The sequence below is a fragment of the Ciconia boyciana genome, chromosome 13 (genome assembly GCF_034638445.1).
Source record: "Ciconia boyciana chromosome 13, ASM3463844v1, whole genome shotgun sequence".
NCBI classification, from domain to species: Eukaryota; Metazoa; Chordata; class Aves; order Ciconiiformes; family Ciconiidae; genus Ciconia; species Ciconia boyciana.
In genome coordinates, this window is record NC_132946.1 from 8,355,716 (window position 1) to 8,370,854 (window position 15,139).

Sequence of the window (15,139 nt, forward strand, 5' to 3'; positions counted from 1 at the left end):
AGATGAAAGTGGCAAAGGTTTTAGCCTCATCAATGAAGCCTCAAAGGAGCAGTTATGGTATAACTACATGGTCTCAACCAGATGTAATTCTTTGGGCTAAAAGACAAAAAAGCCCACAGTGTATTCCAAGTATTAATTCTCAAGTCTATCGCTGTAGGGTTCGAGTGCATCCAGGAAATAATTTCCTGAACCAGAAGTAAAGGGCCACAAATAACACATATCAAGGAGTCCTTGCTTTGATGCAAAAATATATTTTATCCTTCAATTTCAGTTAAAATTATTCCCTTAGAACCCTAGCTTAAGAGGGAGATTTAGGATGTCAGATACTTGTTGCTTCCAAAAACCAGTTTTACAAGTGACAAAAATTAAATGTTTGAAAAGTAAGCTAGAACAGGAAGGAATGTACGTCATTTATGGGAGACCAGATCCTTTTATCATTTACACTTGTGTCATGATGAGAAATTCTACTTTGTCACCAATGTTATATGAGTTCTGAGGAAGCCCAAAGTGAAACTAACTATAACACTAAATTTCAGTATAAAAATGTAACCTTCTCTGCCTAGAATACTATTGTGATTCCACATCATTTGCAGGATTTTGTAGTTGGATGAATTTAACTGGACATAATAATGCTTGACATAAGAAAGCATTTTGACTTACTGCTTTGGTCTTCATTAAGCATAGCTCCATTGACTTCATTTTCAGCAATCAGTTCACTAACTTTCCTCTGTAAAATGAATGGATGATTTTATTTGGGTTGGTTTGGTCTCCAGAGCTAAATAATCAGTTTCTTATACCCCTGTGGATAAAATCAAAGTCCTCTCTAGTCAATGAGAGGGTGATTAGGGCTTTGAGCATACAGATAAGCTTATTACAGCAGACATGGAATCTGTTCCCAGTAACAGCTGTAGAATCTGCTCATGCACTTAAAACACTTGATAGGTGTTCATGTAATCTGCTGCCAGGGACTGAAGCCAAATGTAGATCAGACATTTTCCTATTATTTAAAACCTTAAGTACATATTAGTAATCTAATTACTACCTACTTAATGGCATTGGGACAGCCTATTAGTCTATGCAAAAGGTGTCTGTATAGAAGAAAATCTAGCAGTTTTCTTCTAAAAATATTTAAAGAAATTAAATTGTTCAATTGCCAAACATGGGTGATCTCCAAAGGTCAGTAAGGATCCTGGTTCTGCCTCTGGCTCTGTACTACATTAGTAATGTGTTCTTGCAGCTTTGTCCTAGGTCCCAGGAAGGCTGCTCAATAGTTATTCTTCCACAGACTTGCTTTGATAGCTTTCAAAAACATTTGCATTTTTATGTATTTAATAAAAGTATTTTTTAAAATATCTGAGTGGAGACAGACAAAAGAAAACATGCACGAAAACTCTCCTTGATGGCGCCTTTCTTTCAAAGATGGAAGAACGTGTACAAGTATAATTCCACATGGAGCTACAGAAAGCTAATGACTGAGATACATCAAACTGTATTTTAAAAGTACCCAGAGTATGAAGAAAATCCAAAAAGGGAAAGGACAAAAAATTTGGGAATGAACTATCTAGCATAGAACACATCTCAGAAAGCAGTCAAGTAACATCTACTTTTGAAGGGTTAAATGGTAGGAATTCAGAGAGCCAGCAAATAATTCAGTTACCTGGAGAAGTAGTCTTAATGTAGAGAGGTACGTGCTATCCTACAGGAGAACTGGGAGGTGACTCAACTATACTTCTCTACTATTAGTTCTTCATTCTCTAACTGCAGGAAATACGATAAAAACTATGATGTCCAGATTACTGACCTCACAAAAAATAACATCCAGGTAGTAGTAGCAAAAAAGCTGCCAAGGTCTATTAAGTTAAGTGTGTTGAACAGAGTATGATATTCCCTAATCCACACCAATTTTCTAGCTGTTTGGGCTGCGCAGGATAGCCTGTTACACATGCCCTGGACAGTCACTGTATGACTAAACAATATCTGTCTTAACACCCCCATTTTTAAGCTAAATTCCCACAACTATAAGCACTTGGTTATTTGTATATTGTACTGATATAAATCAAGATTTACAGGTCTTACTTTCAATTTCCAAATATGCCTCTGAGATATCCTCGTAGCATTTAAAAGGTGTTTTTTCACTGTACACAATTAGCATATTATGAAAGAAATAATTAGCATATCAAATGCTGGAGATCAATTAGCTGCCAAAGTACCAGTCTAGACACAAGCGCCTGACACTTGTAATAAAATCAAAGCCAAGCTGGCCAAATGCTGCTGCTAGCTCGGTATGGCTTCTCAGAACAGAAGCAGTAAATGTTCATTCATTACCCTCTGCACCAACAGTGCAGGAGCTGATTATCATCTGCTTCCATTTACTGCTATTGTTGAGCCAAATCCTAAATGAGTTCACAGATTCAGTGACTATTCTTTTATTGTCTACGTCTATTGACTGTGTGCTTTTATTCCACAATTGCCACTTGGTTCCAGTAACTCCTGCACTTACTCTTGAGCTCTCTTCAGATATGGCTCAGGTGCTGTCTACTTCTCCAGACCTCCCCATGCCGGAAGACAGAAAGCTCCGGTAGGGAGTGAGGGATGCCCTCTTGGTGCACAATACAGTTCAGCTGCAGAAGTTCTGCTGTGTCAAGACTCTTTGAGGTTTTGAAGGAGTCTGAAGAGGATTTTAACTCATGATGATGAAACAGGGCCAGAACACTGCACTGCACAAAGCAGAGATCAAATACATTTGCCCTCAAAAGAAGCATAAGAAATTGTGAGAGTTGCAATGCCTTGGTGAGCTGAGAATGAACAGCCTGAGGCAATACATGTCCATAGAGCAGCAAATACAGCAAAACAGCAGCTAAGCACCTCATTCTGCAGGCTAAGTATGACCAATTTCTCATGAGATTTTCCTATACCTAAAAAAGAGAGAAGGAAGCCTTTTCTTTTGAAGGAAATTTAATCAAGTCAGAGATCAAATCTCTGCTCTGAATTCACCATACAGTTGTATATCAAATGCCTTCTGACAGCTAAGATTCTTCATTCATCACTGAAGCTTTGCCTTCTTTGTAAAACTTCTTGCATTTTTGCCTTAATCACACTTTCAGTGATACAGAGGGCTCAAATACCCATTTACTTCCATGAGACAATAACCTTTAAGGTACTGTTATCAAATTTCTATCTGCAGATACTATTTAAGACAGAGTCATATTATATGACCATGCATTCAGGAAATGAAGGCGACTGTCTCTGACTGGAATTTCATCCATGTGTTAAAGCAGAGACAATTCAGGAAAGAAACTGCAGACAGTGGTTTAGCAATAGATTTATTCACATTAAAAAGGAAAAACCATGCAAAAGCTAAAGCTTGCTATGACTTGGTTACTTTATGACTCCCACAAAATATTCTCCAACACACAGCATTTTTCTCTTACCTCTTTTCACTTCATCCAAAGAATAAACAGCAGTTCAGCACAGAAACTTATAATTGGTTTTATATGCTTTGTTTTGAACTATATCTCAACAGGATGCTGACAGACAGTAAATACTAGTTTTTAGCCCTCAACTGGGACTCCTTTCTGAAAAGACTAGTCCTACATATTGACTACTTTGGGAAAATAATTCTGTTTTCACCCTTTATTAAAATGTGCAATGCCCATGTTTTTATTTTTATATGCTGCAGACCCACCATACCATCTTGTCTGAATGCCCTTTATGTATATTCAGTATTATGTACTGATACCACTACTATGAAATACAAAGATGAGTTACTTCTGCCATTGACCAACTCCCAGATCTATGCAAAGAAAGTATACTACAACAGTTGCCAAGAAAATCCAAGGTTAACCCAATCTTTGCTCCTAAGATTTCACCTTGTGGTTTTCTGATAAGCATTACCTTTTTCACTGTTAGAAAAGTGTTTGTCTCCTAAGTGATAGCTGGAACCTTATAAAGATTCATACTGCGATTTTCAAAGGAATTTATGAAGGATAGCTAATTTATACTCTTGTCTTGTGCCTAAGATATACAAACATGCACCTTATATGCTAAGGAAGCCAAACCGGAGGAGTTAAAGGACTCCTAAAGGAATGGAAGTCAGTGCCACAACACGTCTTCAATTATTTGTATGGTTACAAATGTTGGGGGGCAGGGGCTGGAGGGAAGAGATGCATTTTGATTTCACTTACTATTGTCATTAGTGTGGATTTAATGTAGTAATTATAACTCAGGTAAGATAAATTCAAAAACATTATCCTAGTAAGAAAACACATAAATATATTCATAATTTAGACATTTTGAACAAAATCATCTATTACTTGTCAAGAACTGAGAAACTTCTAAACATCTGCACTGAGCTGATACAAAATACTACATATTGCTAAGAATTCCCTGAATATTCATTTGTGTTTAATTTGCAGCATATGATGTTTTATGCTAGTAATTATATAAAATCAACAGTTATGAACACAGATAAAGACCTTCACAGAGTGTAGCAGAAAGCATAGTACTATGTAACAATGTAATCCATTTAAAAGCAAAAAAAAAAATACTGGCATCGTTTCAAAAACATAAAGTGCTCTGTACAGCTGGAAGAAGCATTTATTATTTATACTCTGGAGGCTTTTCATTCACATCTACCAACATGTTTACCATTTGGAATGAAGATGAATTAGCAAGGCAACAGCCAAAGATGTTTTTTTTTTCTCCAATAAACTTCAAATCCAGTAATATTCAGGCTAGCCATTCACATTCTTCCTCTCTAGTGACTGACAGAGATGTGAGAGGCTTATTAAGATATGCTTGGATCAAACTGGTAGACGTTATGTCACACAATAATTTCTGAATTTGGATTTGGATATATATCTGAAGTTAAATGCTAGAAATACATTTAAGCTTGCCAAGGCAGGTTGGTGTCATGAATAATGTATTGCATTCTACAACAGAGAAGCCACCATAAAGCCTTTTACTTCTATCCATTTAACTGCTGGTCCAACATACAGAGCATGGATTTTTCACCTGTCTCGGGTTTTTGGCTGTGGACACATGGCAAATGACTGTTCAGAGCACCATTCTGTATAAGTCAACAGTATAAAAAGTTATAAAAACTTGCAGAAAACCACACTTGTTTTAAAATCTGCCTGCATAATTTGTATTATGTTATACTTTCACCAGACTCAGCAATAAAATACATGCATTGCAACTATGGATGTACTCAGATGCACAGAAAATAACATTTGAACAAATTGTTGAGAACAATTCAACTATCTCTCAGTGGAGATGATGGCTGTTGAAAAGCACTTGTCATCTAAACTAGTTAGTCTTCACCTTATTTCACACTGTAAAAATGCAAATTCTTCTGTGACCCTCAGGACCATACTGGAATACCAGTACTGGTACAACTTCTATAAAATATATTTATTCTATTTGGAACAATTTCTGCATCTACATCTCAAACTACTACCAAAACAGCCTTGCCACAGTTGCTTCCAAACCAGTGATGAGCCTCCGCTTCCCAGGCACTTTACTGTTGACTTTAAAGCTCCCTGAATACTTAGAGCTTCTCCTCTGTGCACAGCTCAAATTACCCACCCTGAGCAGTCTGAAAATCTAGTTTGCTGAGGGGTCTAATCCCAGGATATGTTCAAGACATCCTGTGGCCAGGATAATACAGAGTTGGGGCCGGGATAATACAGAGTTGGTAAGTTTTTCTTGTAAGATACAGGTGCTTATTTTGATATGTGTATTTTAATAATAGCCAGGAGAGCAGAAAACTCTTCCAAGTAGTGGGAGACCTAGATTCAATTTCCTCATTAGCCTGAAAGGCTGCAAACCACATCTCCCACCATACCAGGAAAAGCTTCCAGGCTGTGACTGTTCTGGAGAGCAGGCAGCCTCCTCCTTTCCTGTACAGCAATTGCTCTGCTGCACAGGAAGGATGCAGGATTCACAGAAGAAAGTGAAAAAGCAAACGCAATGCTATTATTCATATAAGTTATTGAATAGATATCTAAAACTACTTTACCATTGTCTATTTATCGTGCACAGCTAAACTAGGTGCCAGTTAGTATCAGCTGGAGGAACAAAACAACTATCTCACAACTAATAACACTGCCAGAGCCAATACTCAGTCCCAGCTTCAGCTAACACTATATGATCAAATTCCTGTCAATAGATACTAATGAAGAGATCCTACTAATGGTGTTGAAGCTTCTAACTTGTCAGCAATCTGCCTCCACAAAACCAAAATGCATATACAAAACATGCTGAGTGGGTATGAGAAAGTATCTGTTTACTGATTACTACTGAATAAATTAAAAAAAAGTAATTGCCCTGTCATGGTCTAGTTTTGATGTACCTCAGAAAAAATTTTTCAACCTTCAGGCAGGGGAAAAAAAACAAACCACTTAATAAGGTATGGTTTCCCTGCATCTGATAAACACAATCCCAAAGCATCTCTTAAAAAAGTCAGAGTCTGTACTTTACAGATATCTATGCTCCTGGCAAAATACCAAATTATACTTAGCTGGAAAGCAAAATCTACACTGGGCATCAGGGACTAACTTAAAGATGTAACTGAAATACTTCCTTACAGGGCAAAAAAAAAGAAAAGGAAAGATGTGTTATAAAGAGAGAACACTCTGTGTTTGGCTTCATTAGTGCTCAGAAACAATTACCCCTCCATCGCATGAACAGTGGATGAAAAAGACTGCCTCCAAATATAGTATGTTTTCAGAAGGTGACTGTAGCACACATTTTCTATCTAAAAGGGCTCAAGGTGCAGGAAAAGGGAGCTCTTTCCACAGTCATTACTCCCTCACTGATGCAGGCAAGGAGGAAATAGCCCAGGGGAAGAGAGTTGGTGGACCTCGATCCCATCAGCAGCACACCATTACCAGCAGACAAGCTACAATGAAGGAGTAACCTGTAGCACTGAATAGGCCCAGCGCAGATTGGTTTGCTCTGCAGAAAACAGTGAGCTAGCAAAGAAAGAACTGCAACTGTGAGAGACAAGTTTTCATCTTCAGCCTGCTTCTGGCATAGCAAATCTGTGTGTAGCACCATGCCTCAGAGCTGGCCAGGCGAGCTGGTACTTGGAATGGTCTCACTTGATGCACCGATCATACTCCCCTCCATGCACATGGAGTTCCTTCCTTGCACACTATGTTTATGTATATACAAACACAGATTTTCATTCACTGGAACAGAAAAGCTAGTTTAAACAGATGGGATGCACTTCAGATAAAAACAGTTCAGTCCAGTTAATTGAAAAAAGAGGCTCATTGTGGTTCTGTTCACAGTTCACACCATACCAAGGTAAGGCAGTTCACAACATTAAGATGAGGACTTTATGTACTTAATACAAGCTGATAGTGGACTGTCACTGAAAAGGCAGTCCTGTGCTGTCCTTGCCCCACGCACAATCATCCCCCAGATGCTGTACAGTCACCTCCTGGGAGCAGCTTGCAGTCACTTCACATTAAATGTAACACTGAGCTGTGCTCCTAAAGCCCTGGTGAACCCTTGGATATACTTTACAGACTTTTTAGCATGTGCTTTATTGGTACATAATAAACGACACAATTTTAAATGAGAATTATAATAGATGTGACTTCTTTCCAAATTGTTTATAAATACTGGCCTTAAAACCAGAAGGATCAACTCAGTAAAAATCACACAGAGCATGCCTCATGATCTCACAAACTAAGCAGGATCATCCTTGAAAAGTTCATAGATGTGTAGACCACCACAGAAGAAAAAAATCACAGGGCTGTAAGAACTGGCTGTGTCAAGGGAGTATTGCTCTTCCCTCTGTCAGATCCACACCAGTCACTGGCTGGAACAGTTATCTTTCAAACTGCACGTTGAGTTCAAGTCATTATAAATATCACAGGACCTTCTTCTGGACCAGAAACGAGCAAACTGTGTTATGCTCATGATCTCGATGCAGTTCTCAGGTGAGTTGTTATGGACATGGACATACGTATGTGTGTATGAGTGAAGATAGGCTTCTTTTACTGATAAATAAACTGAAAAAAAAATCCACTTTGGCACTGAATTGGGTTCCCTAGTCTCTAGCCCAGCAAGTATAAAAGACAAAGCATTGAATATTCTGGACATCCTCGAGTATAAAAGAAAGGTGTATATCCACATTAGGATGGACGTAAGCATTTTGACAGATGCTGAATGATTAATACACATCCATATATGTGTATATGGGTCCCACGGGTGGAGGTAAGGAGACAGCATCTGTTGGCTAACTGTGGGGCTGTTAGGAGTTAACTTCTAACCTGGGGAATAAGTTATGAGGCAAAGTTTTTGAAACTATAGACAATGGAGGGAAGTACCCAGGTTAGAAGACTAAAAACAAGTTAAAGTAAGAATGCTTAAAATTGGAAATAACTACATAAAAACAGGACAATGACAAGTCAGAACATGGATGGCACCTTCTTTAAATAATGTTAAAAAGAGATTAGAGCTTAATAAAGCTGAAATAGTAAACAACAAATAAGAATCAGAAACTCCTCTATCTGATTTAAGTAAGACTACTGCAAGTTCTTTATATTGCATTACACAAACTTCTTTCCATTGATCTGACAAATCAGATTAAATGTTTCTAAGCACTCCCCAAGCTGAAACTGAGGTCATGCACAAGATTATTCTCCACAACTCAAATGACTATTGCATTACAGTAAGTCAAAGCAATGCAGTGTGGGTACGAACAAGGATATGTATTCACTAATGTTGGATCAAAATATGAATGTTAGAATGGATGTTGATTACAGGTTTCTAACAATCCAATTTTATTATACCTTTGTGAAAAACACTCTGCCTCAAGCCTTAGTAAAACTTGCTATGGTACAAAAACTAAAGCTCTCCCAAGAAGGACTTGGCAGAGAAGATTTCTTCAATATTAGAGGTCTCCTGCATTTCGCTATGCAGGAAGTGAACATGGAGTAGAGAGCAGGGAAAAGTATTCCTAAAACCTGCAATCCCTATATGGGACTTCTGACACTAGTGCAAGCTACAACAGTCTTCTTGTCAGGGGACAAAAGGTTCAACACTAGAATAGCTTCAGGATCATGGGCTGTGACTGTAATTTAAAACTTCCTTCTGTACCCTCTCAGGAGGGCTGAGCAGAGTTCACAGATCGGTGCATTGAGGGTCCCACTACAGCTATGCTCAAGTCTGGCATGATAATAGATGCCAAGGTTTTAGCAGCTCTGTGTATGTATTTCTCACCAGTGAAGAAAGGTAGTTGATTTTCCAGCTCAAGGATTTTTTACTCATCTATAGGAAAGAATAAAGTACGTAAGGAACCTTTTTTTTTTTTTCTTTTTTACACGTGAAAAAAAGGAGGACATGGGAAATCTAGGCAAGCTGGATATTCTAGGGAAACCAGCAGCGACTGACATATGTAGAGAGGTCTGTATCTCTGCGTGTTTCAAACTTTGGCTTCAACCACTGTTGAAGCACAGAAGCACAAGTATATAATGCCAAGTTTCTTCCCCTTCTTCTCCAGATTTTGTTTTCATTGCCTATAAAAAGGCACCCCGACAATTAAGAGTATGGCAACATAAACCTCCAACATTAATATTAAAAATCTTTTAACAATTAATACTCAAATCTATTCAAAAGGGAAAGAAACAGCTCACGTTGCTGTGAGAGCCCAGTTGAATAGGTATGCTTTGCTGCATTTCAAAAAGGTCACAAAATTGTTATGGCACCCCCGAAGAAGCAACAAGTTCCAAGTATTAGAGCACTGTCAGCGAACCCCCGCCAATAATCCTTTCCTAGTCAAACTTACTAATGCCAAATCCAATTCAATTCTCTCTACTGTTGCAGAATGCCATCAGGAGACAGACAGCATCTTAGACACATCTCAAGATATACTTTTTTCCTGTTTATTCAATTTCAGAAAACAGATATACTTCCCTTAGAATAAATCTATCTTAGAAAAATCCATAGGACTAAAAGAATTTCATTGTTTTGTCAATATTTCAAAAGAGTAAATAGTGTGACTTATACTGCTATGAGTCATCCACCTCAATATTGATTTCAAGGAAAATCATGCAATATACGATTAAAGATTATTACTTACTCTTAAAAGATTAATTATGTTTTATAGTACTCAACAGGTTTTGGGGGAAGATAAGTCTTGTCAGATCAAATACTCCCACTAACAAATGACAGAAACTGTTAACAACACATTACTGAACATGTTTTAAGCTTTGAACTCAATACCACACAAGTTTCTGATTCTGAGAGACAGGAATACTCAGAAGTCATATGGCAATATCAAGCTGGAAAATACTTTCTTGATACTACATTTCTTAATAACTAATTACCAATTATTTAGGGTGAAAAGCTACCTAGAGGACTGATTCTCAGCCCATGACATAATGTATTGTCTTACTACAAATATAGAATTAAAGCTGATAATGTTTGCAAAAGGAGTAAGGATGGATAGAGTGGAAAAGAGTGAAAAATAACACAACAATACAGTTTGCTTGGTAAATTGGGCTCAAAGGTTTCTTCTAAACAGTCAAATACAAAGCCTGCAATGTCGAAATTAAACACTGTAATCCCTCACTCTTAAAAGGACCTAAAGAATTGTCAACAGTAAGTATCTGAGTATGAGCTACCAATTCACAAGTTGAACTAATAGCTGAAATTTATGACCTGTGGTTTTGTAGAGAAACATATTAGATGGTCATTATTCTAAATGTTACTACTTGTAATTCTGTAAGTGGCAAGTGCTACAGAAATCATTTGTGCTGAGTTTCCCCCATGTAATCTTATAATACATTACATCAATCATAACGTTGCTGCTGCCATTATTGACAGATTTGTAAATTGGAGTTCGTTCTTTAATGTTTTTGCAATTCTGACTTTGATACCTGGAGCGTATCAGGAAAAATCTATAGCAGACAGCTATGGGCTTGTCAAATTTCTCACATTTGATTTAAAACAAAGCTGCAATGGGTTTGATCAATGATGTACTATGCTGATCCTGGACACAATTATTAACAACATCACTAGCATTTATATAAATAAACTTTCACAATTTTCCAAGTAAAATTACAAACCTGTAGTAACAAAAACTTACAGGAGCCAAGTCAGTGTCAGCTTGCTTCACTGCATTTTATGGCTACACAGAGCTCATGTATCACTTCTTTGTAAACACTCTGTTGGCCTTGATGCAGTGTGGCTTCTCACAGTACATAAATAAAAACCTTTTTAATTATCACAATGAGACGCAGAAGTAAGGAAAAACAATGCTATTCATTAAACCTTCCCTAATTAATTTTTTACAGTTTTTTTTACCCAGTAAAGTACAACATAAAAGCTAAGTATAACTATTACTATTATTCAATTTTAAGATTACCAAAGAAGAAAATGTTGCAGAATTTGTATCAGATTGAAGAAAGGATGTACAGCTATTTTCTGACACATTATTGCATAAATAGAAAGAAACACAGATTAAAAGACCAAGCTCTGCAATTTGCAATTGTAAAACAGAAATGGATTGAAGAATTAGGAAAAAACAGCACTTTCAAACCCTGAAGATTGTGGTTTTAAGCAACTTTCTGGTATTATTTCATATTATAGTAGATATTTGGAACAATGATACAAAGCAAGTCTGTTCTTTTTCCTGGACACGGGATACAATGTGCAGTGGTAATGTTTAAAAAGCAGATCAGAGTATTGTCATCTTCCATTTTAGGAAAAGGCTAAAGGGATTTGTTTGTCTCTGATGGCATCTCCACTTTTGCTAATTCTATTAGCTGAGCTCTGCCAGAACTTATATATAACATAAGCTCGCTAATGAGGGTAAACATTTGTCTCTGTAATAATGCAGCATACACAATGTGCCAGGTATTTTCAAAGCATTTTCCCAGGCACATCACTTCTACCCAATTCCACCTCACCCTTTTTTCTGATTCTGTATGTTTCTCAGCATCAAAGGCAAACCATGACTATTTTCTGCGTAGTACACAAAACTGTTCACTTAGGAGCATTGCCGAAGGTTATGAAACAGTGTCTTTGTTAAGTAGAAAAGCAAACAAACTATTCAGTTCCTTTCTTTTCTCTATAACCAGATTATAATGGTTAATTTTGTTAAGAACTTATTTCTAAAATAGCAGTGTTATTGCTGTCACATGATGAACAAGGACGGTGCAAGGTAGAGTGAATGCGAGAGGATACTGTCAGTAAGGCTTAGTATACTCTGTAGAGATTGGAAACATGAGTAATAATTGAGTAATGCTTTCTTGGGCAGAGCAAAATGTGCTTCTCAACAGCTGGAATCGCTGAAGTTTTGCAGCATGTTTCACACACCCACTTCTGCTGAAGGATATTTAAGAAATACTTCTACTAAGTTCTAAAAATAAATACCTTAAATTCTGAGTTTACAGCAAAAGATTTTAAGAAAAGAGTACCACAGCACACTTCACACTGATATCAATAACAAATGTTTAAATCCCATCAAATTCCAGAAAATACTGAAGCATTTATTTCATTTGAGTAGTTTAAATCAACACATAAAAGCCACGTAAAAAGCATATAGGATGAGATTCTTAAATGGTTTCCTGACAAAGGAAATTACCTTCAACCCAGAAATAAAAACTAAATTCCAGAATAGGTATAATTATAGATTGAATGTGAAAGTTTAACCTCAAAGAGAAACCATTTTCAATCTGTAAAAAAGAAAATTGATCCAACCCAATTGCACAACATAAAAAAAAAATTAGACAATAAGCAATCCAAAGTTTAAAAAGACAAAATGATCGCAAGAACCACTTGCCTGAGGGTATTCTCATGCAACAAGAAGCAATATTTCAAAGTAGATAAATAAGAACAGGATGAGGTTTTATTAGAACAAGTATGTTGAACACTAACTCCTAGCAACAAAATTATACAACAGCATCCTGTAACACTTACATTTTTGCCAGGATCAATTGGGATCTTCAAGCAGCTTTGTACCGCTACCCTTACCTTCACTTAGTAAACTAAAACACAGAAAATTAGGTGAAATGCCAAACCACTCAGGAGAGCCAGGACTAGTGACCTCTGTTTCAGTTTAGTAACCAAATCCTGAATTACACTGCCCTCCAACATTTCTTACAAGGCAGTAACAAAGGGCTTTAAGAGGCTCCTGATGTTCAGTCTCTCTGAACAGAGTTCATTAACACAATAGCTTTTATTATTAGAAGTATGAACATCTGGTAATAGGCTTAGTAATACAAAGTATCTCACAAAATTATGGTATTTTTATTGCATGTTGGTAAATAGTGCTTACACTGCTACTAGAAAACATTCCTTTACATATTACCTTTTCTTCTTGTATTTCCATTTCTTCATTATCACAATGTACTGTATTTCTAGAAAGCATTGACTCCTAAACTAAAAACAGTATCATAAAATACACCTAATAAAAAGTCCCTGGCAATTGAACAAAAATTGAGTTTTAAGAGTCTGCATTAAAATTATTATGGAACAACTTTATTCCTAAAAACAATAACCCTAAAATTCCAAAATCCTGTAATTAGATTATGTTCAGTTGATTATTTTGATTGATGAGGAAACTGTAACCCATGAAAATATTAATCTCATGAACTAAAAAAAAAAAAAAAAACCCAAACAAACCATATGGCATTAATCTCATGAAGAGATTCTAAATTATACATTTTATTATCCTACAGAGATCTATACTCCCATTATCTCTTACACCCACATAAGATAAAGCAAGTGTAAATCTGTCTTTCTCCATGCAGGGAATTTCATAATGCTGTATTAGAGAGGTGATTATTCTATCCTCACATTTCATAAAACTGTTTTCTTAACAACCAGAAGCACTCTCAGTTAATATTAAGACAGATGTTTTGACTGAGAGCAACTACGGATATGTGCTGAAACTAAAAATGAAAAATCTATATAAATAAATATTGAAATGTACATTAACCCTTATTCCAAGGGTGATCTTCCACCACCAAGTAAGATGCTTGGCCAAGATTTTCTCTAAATATTTGCAGCAGCCCATTTTACATTTTTATGCAACTTTTTTTACTTTTTTTATGCAAATTTTTTATAATTTTATGCAACAAGGATTACATTTTTATGCAACTTTTATAAATTACATTTACTCAAATTGCAAAACATCCAATTCTTTCTTCTTCCATTAATTGTACATAGGGTAGGGCCATCACATCTGTGCCAATTTACACCCATATAAACAACAGAAGCACAGGCTGATTGCATCTAAATATAGGCACAATTGTTAACAGTGCAAATAGTATGAGAATAAATTTTTGTAAATATGTCAAATTTGTGTTTGATATATTTTCCTGTATCATCCCACAATATGACATACATCATCAATTCAGCTGCGACGGGCTTCTGACTGAAAAGTTAGCTGCCATCCATTTGCATGTGGTAACTACTTGCTCAAACTATTAAAAAATCTCAGCTGTCACGATGTTCCCTGGAGAACAAGGTGGTGTCTCAGGTAGATACAGTCCAGACTTTTGGGTCATTATAGATTAAATTCATACTGTGACTTAGAGATTTAATGGGTAAGCTAGTTTAACCATCAGAAAATAATATGACGAACTCCTAAAAATTCTTTATTTGTATTGGAAATAGTTGTAGGAATATTATAATAAAACAGCAATATTCATAATTTGAAACATCTTAGGTTTCTTTCAATAGCACTAAAAGGGCATTCTTTGCTCTGTAACACTTGTTAAATTCTCAAATTGCATAGTAACTGAAATGTAATTAATGGAGATGTACTGCAACATGGTTATACATGCCATTTTATAGACGTACGTTACAGGTTTTTATACGAACTAACATTTTCATGCAAGAGAGCAGAGTTTAATGAATTGCAAAACCGTGTAAAGCAGGAGTAACACAACTTAGAGAATACTCCCATCTTGATGCTTGAGAAGGTTTGCATACAAAACAGTACTGCTCAAAATGAAAATATAAAACTCTGGCTTTTCAAGTAAAAATTATAATTCACAGACTGCATTTTTCATTGAAGCTGAGATGCACCCCATACAGCTAGGAGAAGAGGGGGCACATTCCCTTCTCTATCCACTAATCCCACAGCCATCTCAGACCCAGTGCAATAAAGGCC